We start from the raw sequence: 8,202 nt of genomic DNA, 5'->3' as shown, positions 1-8,202 counted from the left end.
TTTACCTACTTTGAAACACCCTAGACCATACAAGTTGCAGTGGTTGAATGATTGTGGGGGAGATTAGGATAAATAAGCAAGTGCTAGTTTCTTTTTCAATTGGGAGGTACAAGGATGAGGTACTTTGTGATGTTGTGCCTATACATGCTGGTCATATTTTGTTGGGGAGGCCGTGGCAGTGTGATAGGAGAATGATCTATGATGGATTTAGAAATATGTACAGTTTTGAAAAGGATGGAAAAAGAATCAAACTTGCACCTTTAACTCCAACACAGGTCCATGAGGACCAACTGAAGTTGAAAAGGGAGGTTGATCAAAAAAGAAAGAGAGAAAGTGAGATTGATAAAAAAAAAAAAACAGAGAGAGAGTAAAAGTGAGGTTGAGCGAAAAAGAAAGAGTGAGAGTGAGATTGAGGAAGAAAGCAATAATGAAACCTCAAGAAAAAGAGAGTGTGAGTTGAAAAACAATTGTGAGGCTGAGAGTTCAAAAAAAGATGTTGAAAAAAAGAGTGAAAGAAAAAAAGAGTGTAAAAAGAAAAATGAGAGTGAAAAGAAAAGTGAGAGTGAAAAAAGTGAGAGAAAAATAAAGAGAGAAGTGAGTTTTTATACTAAGGCAAATTTTAATACTAATGAACTTGACGTATCTTTGCCTAGTATTGTTGTTTCTTTGTTGCAGGGATATAAGATAATGATTCCTACTGGTGTGTTTAGTGGATTATCACCTATTAGAGAGATAGAGCATTATATTGATTTTGTGCCGGGTGCGACAATGACTACTTGACCTTTCTTTGAAGAACATGAGTCCTTGATGCACTTGAAAGGACACTGTAAGTTGAATAGAATGCATGACAAGTGGGTGCAATTCATTGAGAAATTTCCTTATGTAACTAAGTGTACACAAGGTAAAGAACATTTTCTGGTTGATGCTTATGCAAGAAGGTACGTCCTTGTCATCATTATAGATGCAAAGTTATTGAGACTTGAATATGATAAGAACTTGTTTGTTAATGATGATGGCTTGACTAGTGTGTATGGAGTACGTGAGAAAACTTCATTTTCTCATTTATATAGACTAGATTGGTACTTGTTTAGAGAGAAAAGACTTTGTGCCTACTAGTCTTATGCGTGAGTTGCTTGTGCATGGATGTGATTTGTTGGGACATTTTGATATAAAGAGGACTTTAGACGTGTTGCATGACCATTGGTGGGAGTACTACTTGCCATTTATTAAGTTTGCATATAGTTGGAGATGTCACTTTGGTATAAAGAATATTTTAGGCATATTGCATGAACATTGGTGGAAGTATTGTTTCCCATTCATTGAGTTTGCATATAATTGGAATGGTCACTTTAGTGTAAAGAAGAGTTTAGACGTATTGCATGAATACTTTTGGGAGTATGGTTTTCCATTCATTGAGATTGTATATAATTGGAGTGGTCATTTTGATGTAAGGAAGACTTTAGATGTGTTTCATGAACGTTTGTGGGAGTATCGTTTTCCATTTATTGAATTGTTACATGAACATTTGTGGAGTATCGTTTTCCATTTATTGGATTGTTACATGAACGTTTGTGGGTATATCATTTTCCATTCATTGAATTGTTGCATGAACATTTGCGAGAATATTATTTGTCATTTATAGAGTTTGCATATAATAAGACCATTTATACTCCTACTTCATATTGTCCTTTCAAAACTGTTTATGGTTTTAATCCATTTATTCCTTTTGATTTAATGTCTTTACTTGTTGATAACAGAAGTAGCTTGGATGGACATTTTCAAATTCTTAATAATATTAATGATACTTCATATATAGTGGATCTTCCAGGTAAGTATCATGTGCTTGCTATTTTCAATGTTACTGAACTATTTCCCTTTGATCCAGGTGGAGATTCGAGGACGAATCCTTTTGAAGAGAGCTAAAGATGAATTACAAGATCAAGAGCTAGGAAGATCGAGGAAGCTATGTATGGATGGGGGTGCAATCCACTTGAGACATGTTTAGCAATAGCCCAACATTCAAAATGGGCTTGAGATTAGGAGATCTAGTTTTCATCCATGTGATACCCTATGGAAGACACGACTTGGATCTATTGTTATTGAAGGCCTTGGACTTATGTATTTCATTAAAAGAGCTTATTTTATTAGTTTAGAATAAGTGAGCTTGAGGATGTCAGCCTACACATGTCTTATTTTTAATGAACTAGGATTTTTGGGAAGGCCTTGTATTTTGGCCAAGGGCATATTTGAAAAATTATTATTTTATTTGAACTAGGGTTTTAGAAGTTATTGTAGCTCAGCACTGTTCACACTATAGTACCCACGGCACTATTCCTTTAGGGTTTTGGGGATTGTTTATTTAAACCACTTGTAGCTTCATTTGAGGAGGTAAGGCATTTTTTATTAAATTTTACTTGTGAGTTTTCTCCTCTTGTTCTTAATTGAACTCTTGAAATTATCAAAGGTAAATCACAACCTTTGTAGCATTCCTCCTTGTAATTTGTGTTCTTAAGACGGGATTTCATTGGGTCAAGATTTTAATATAATCTAGCTTCTTGAAACGAGATCTCATCGAGTTAGCTTTCTCCATCCATAGACTTGAATCTGGCTTCCTTGGGTTTGTTTTTCAAATATTGTTGTTGGGTCTCAAAGCGAGTTGATTAGGGTTCACATCACCACCAACTTCAATACAAGGAAAGTCACTCCAATGCCAAAGTCACTGTCGATCGCCACCTAGGTGCACCTCTCTGTACATTGCAACTAATTGGACTCAAACCTATGCCGTTTACACTACTATCTCGATGGAAATCGCATCAAATGCATCCCACCTTAACCGTCGGAACTTAGTTCTAGCATTGGATGAATTGACTCAAAGAAACCCATCTTTTCTTTCATTCTTCCAATTCTAACCCCCAGAAGCCATACCATTGGTTTACCTCCGACCCAGGATGTGCCATACTCCCCTTATCTACCCTTGGTAAACCTTGTAAACAGAGTTAATGGAATTAAGCAACTTACAAGTGATTAATTATCTCTAAACCATTTTTCAAACTTAATTTCCTTTTTAATACCTTCTTACCATTTTTATATGGACCTTAATACTTTTATTTTTGTTTCCCATCATTCTTAGAGTGAATTAGAAGATTAGACTTGACTCAACACCTTTCAATACGAGGAAAGTCATTCCAATGCCAAGTCATCGCCAATTGTCCTGTAGGTGCACCTCTATGTGCATTGCAACTAATCAGACTCTAGCCGATGCCGTTTACACTATTTTCTCTATGAAAATCACATCAAATGCATCCCACCTTAACCGTCAGAATTTAGTTCTAGCATTGGATGAATTGACTCAAAGAAACCCATCTTTTCTTTCATTCTTCCAATTCTAACCCACAGGCGCCATACCATTGGTTTACCTCCAGCCCAAGATGTGCCATACTCCCCTTATCTACCCTTGGTTAAGCTTGTAAACGGAGTAATGGCATTAAGCAACTTACTAGTGATTAATTATCTCTAAACCATTTTTCAAACTTAATTACCTTTTTAATTCTTTCTCACCATTTTTATATGGACATTAATACGTTTATTTTTGTTTTCCATCATTCTTTGAGTCAATTAGAAGATGAGACTTGATTCAACACCTTTCAATATGAGGAAAGTCATTCCAATGCCAAAGTCATTGCCAATTGTCCTGTAGGTTAACCTCCAAGTGCATTGCAGCTAATCGGACTCTTGACTATGTTGTTTACACCATTTTCTAAACAGCAATCTCATCAAATACATACCACCTTAACCGTCGTAACTTGATTCTAGTATTGGACTAATTGACTCAATGAAACCCATCTTTTCTTTCAATCTTCCAATCGTAACCCACATGTGCCATACCATTATGTTCCCTCAAGCTCATGATGTGCCACGAGCCCCTTATCTAGCCTTGGTTAAGTTTGTAACCGGAGTTACGGGATTTGATCAACTTACAAGTGATTAATCATGTCTAAACCATGTTTCAGGCTCAATTTCCTTTTTAATTCCTTCTCTCGATTTTTATATGGACATTAATACTTTTGTTTTTGTTTCCCATCATTCTTAGAGTGAATTATAAAATAGACTTGATCCACCATATTTCAAAACAAAGAAAGTCATTCCAATGCCCAAGTCAACGCCAATCGCTGCCTAGGTGCACCTCCTTGTGCGTTGCAACTAATCGGACCCTAGCCTATGCCGTTTATACCAAATTCTCAAGGGAAATCACATCAAATGCATCCCACCTTAACCGTCTAGCTCAGCTCTAGCATCAGACGAACTAACAGCAAGAAACCTGACTTCTCTATCGTTCTTCCAATTGTAGCCCCAGATGTGCCATACGCCCCTTGTCTAGCCTTGGTGAAACTTGTAACTGGTGTTAAGGGCATTAATCAACTTACAAGCGATTACTCATGTCTAAACCATGTTTCAAGCTTAATTTCCTTTTTAATTCTTTCTCACCATTTTTAATTGGACACTAATACTTTTATTGTTGTTACCCATCATTGTTAGAATGAAATAGAAGATTAGACCTGATACACCACATTTCAATAGAAGGAAAGTCATTCCAACGCCCAAGTCACCGCCAATCACCACCTAGATGCACCTCCATGTGCATTGCAACTAATCAGACTCTACCCTATACCGTTTACACCATTTTCTCAAGGGAAATCCCAGCAAATGCATCCCACCTTAACCATCGAAACTCAGTTCTAGCATTGGACTAATTGACGCAAACAACCACTTCTTTTCCTTCATTCTTCTAATTGTAACCCCCAGATGCCATACCATCGGCTTCCCTTATCTTGCCTCTCAAATGAGGCTACAAGTGGTTTAAATAGACAATTCCCAAAAATCCGAAATAATCAATGCCTCGGGTACTGTAGTGTGAACAGTGCCATACACCGTGCTACAGTAACTTCTGGAACCCTAGTGAGACATAAAATTATAACTTTCCAAATAAACCCTTGGCTAAAATGCAAGGCCTTCCAAAGAAAAAACCCTAGCCCACTAGAAATAAGACATATGTGGGCCAAGCATCCTCAAGCCCACTTCTTCTAAACTAATAATAAAATACCTTTAAATAAATTGAAAGCCTTAACAACAATAGGCCCAATCTTTACGTCATGTCTTCTATAGCTTGTATCAAGTGGATCAAAATTGGTTCTTCTGCCTTCAAGCCTATCTTGAGTGTTGGGCTCTTTCTAGCTTCATCCCAAGTGGATTGCACCAATCCTTGCATTGCTTCCTTGATTTTCTTGGCTCTTGATCTTGTAATTGGCCCATCTGGAATTTACAAAGGATCATTAAGGATAGCTCCACCTTGGTTCCCATCAACTTTTATTGTTGTTTCCCATCATTCTTAGAGTGGAATAGAAGATTAGACTTGATCTACCACATTTCAATACAATGAAAGTCACTCCAATGCCAAAGTCACCGTCAATCGCCACTTAGGTGCACCTCTATGTGCATTGCAACTAATCGGATTCTAACCTATGCTGTTTACAACATTTTCTCACGGGAAATATCATCAAATATATCACACCTTAACTGTCGTAACTCAATTCCAGCACAGGACAAATTGAAACGAAGAAACCCTTTTCTTTCATTCTTCCAATTGTAGCCCACATATGCCATACCATTGGTTTCCCTCAAGCCCAAGATGTGCCATACACCCCTAATCTAGATTTGGTTAAGCTTGTAACTGGAGTTAAGGGCATTAATCAACTACAAGTGATTATTCATCTTTAAACCATCTTCCGAACTTAATTTCCTTTTTAATTCTTTCTCTCTTTTTTCATATGGGCCTTATTGCTCTTATTGTTTTGTTTGCCATCATTCTTGTAGTGAATTAGAAGATTAGACTTGATCCACCACATTTCAATACAAGGAAAGTCATTCCAACGCCAAAGTCACTGCCAATTGCCACCTAGATGCACCTCTTTGTGCATTGCAACAAATCGGAAGAGCCTATACCGTTTACACCATTTTCTCAAGGAAAATCTCATCAAATACATCCCACCTTGACCGTCGTAACTCAGTTCTAGCATTGGACAAATTGACTCTAAGAAACCTGTCTCTTCTTTCATTCTTCAAATTTTAGCCCACAGATACCATACTATTGGTTTCCCTCATACCCAAGATGTGCCATACGCCCCATATCTAGCCGTGGTTAAGCTCATAACTGGAGTTAAGGCCATTAATCAACTTACAAGTGATTAATCATCTTTAAACTATCTTCCAAACTAAATTTCATTTTTAATTCTTAATCTCCTTTTTTATATGGGCTTTATTACTCTTATTGTTTTGTTTTGCATCGTTCTTTGAGTGAATTAGAAGATTAGACTTGATACACCACATTTCAATACAAGGAAAGTCAATACAATGCCCAAGTCACCACCAATCGCCACCTTGGTGCACCTCCATGTGCGTTGCAACTAATCGGACCCTAGCTTATGCCGTTTACACCAATTTCTCAAGGTAAATCTCATTAAATGCATCCCACCTTAACCGTCTAGCTCAGTTCTAGCATTGAACGAATTGACACGAAGAAACCTATCTTTTCGTCTAATTGTAGCCCTAGATGTGTCATACGCCCCTTATCTAGCCTTGGTGAAACTTGTAACCGGTATTAAGGGCATTAATCAACTTACAAGCGATTACTCATGTCTAAACCATGTTTCAAGTTTAATTTCCTTTCTAATTCTTTCTCACCATTTTTATATGGACAATACTTTTATTATTGTTTCCCATCATTCTTAGAGTCAAATAGAAGATTAGACTTGATACACCACATTTCAATACAAGGAAAGTCATTCCAACGCCCAAGTCACCGCCAATTGCCACCTAGGTGCACCTCCATGTGCCTTGCAACTAATCGGACTCTACCCTATGCCGTTTACACCATTTTCTCAAGGGAAATCTCAACAAATGCATCCCACCTTAACCGTCGAAACTCAATTCTAGCATTGGACGAATTGACTCAAACAAACCCTTCTTTCCCTTCATTCTTCCAATCGTAACCCACAGATGCCATAGCATCAGTTTCCCGCAAGCCCAAGACGTGCCATACTCCCTTTATCTTGTCTTGTTTAAGCTTGTAACTAGAGTTAAGGTCATTAATCAACTTACAAAGTGATTAGTCATCTCTAAACAATGTTTCAAGATTAATTTCCTTCTTAATTCTTTCTCACCATTTTTATATGGACATTAATACTTTTGTTGTTGTTTCCCATCATTCTTAGAGCAGAGTAGAAGATTAGACTTGATCCACCTAATCAGTGTGCGAAAGTGCACTCTAAATACCCTATTATTGGACTAAAATGCTAAAATGTGAATAGAAATCATAGGAATTAATGTGTATTCTTAAATTAAATTTCTATTTACGTTGGGATACTCCTAAGCAATTTTTTTATGTTTAATTTTAGAGTTTATAAAAGAACAACTCAAGCCCAGTCAAATTCAAAGGAGGACATTCATGGGGTTTGAGAGCAATTTGGAAGAAAAGGAAAAGAAAAAAAATTACAAAATGAAACCCCAAGAAGTCCAAGTCTGAAATTCGCTAGGAGACAGTCTGGATATACTTTAGTCTTTTGACTGTATCTTTTTACTCACATATCAGATTGATGCGATTCTTGATGCATTAGAAATCTATCTTAGAAGGATATAACTTTGTCTCTACTAAGGATTTCCAAATTAGAACTCCTGAAGGGCGTTCTTGGTTGCAAAGATAAGTCCTAAAATTTAGGCATTTTTTTTATGCGGAAATTAAGAGGACATTAGGGTTTCTTTCCTACCCTATATAAGCAAGAGGCACAAGCGGCAGATCTAAAGAGAGGAGAAAATCACTTCCATGGCCACCGTTCTCTTCAGTTTTCTCTTGAGATTTTTTTTGTCCAGTATATTTATGGGTAACTAAATTCTCAAGTAGGGTTAGGGATGAACTTGCATATTAGATGGTATTTCTAATTTATTTTTATTTCATGCATTTGATTTTCAATTGCTAAAATTCTTTTATTTTATCATTCTCAATTCATTGTTGATGTTTTCTGCTCCGAATAATCATAGAATTTATTCTGTTTGTGGATTCAGTCCTGCTTCTTTTTGTTGAATGGATTAGTTCTTTGATTATGTTTGGATCAGTTATTTATCTATACTGATTTAGTTTTTTGTTGCAAT

This window comes from Carya illinoinensis, chromosome 16 (genome assembly GCF_018687715.1).
Source record: "Carya illinoinensis cultivar Pawnee chromosome 16, C.illinoinensisPawnee_v1, whole genome shotgun sequence".
NCBI lineage: Eukaryota > Viridiplantae > Streptophyta > Magnoliopsida > Fagales > Juglandaceae > Carya > Carya illinoinensis.
Note: the sequence above shows the minus strand (reverse complement) of the source record.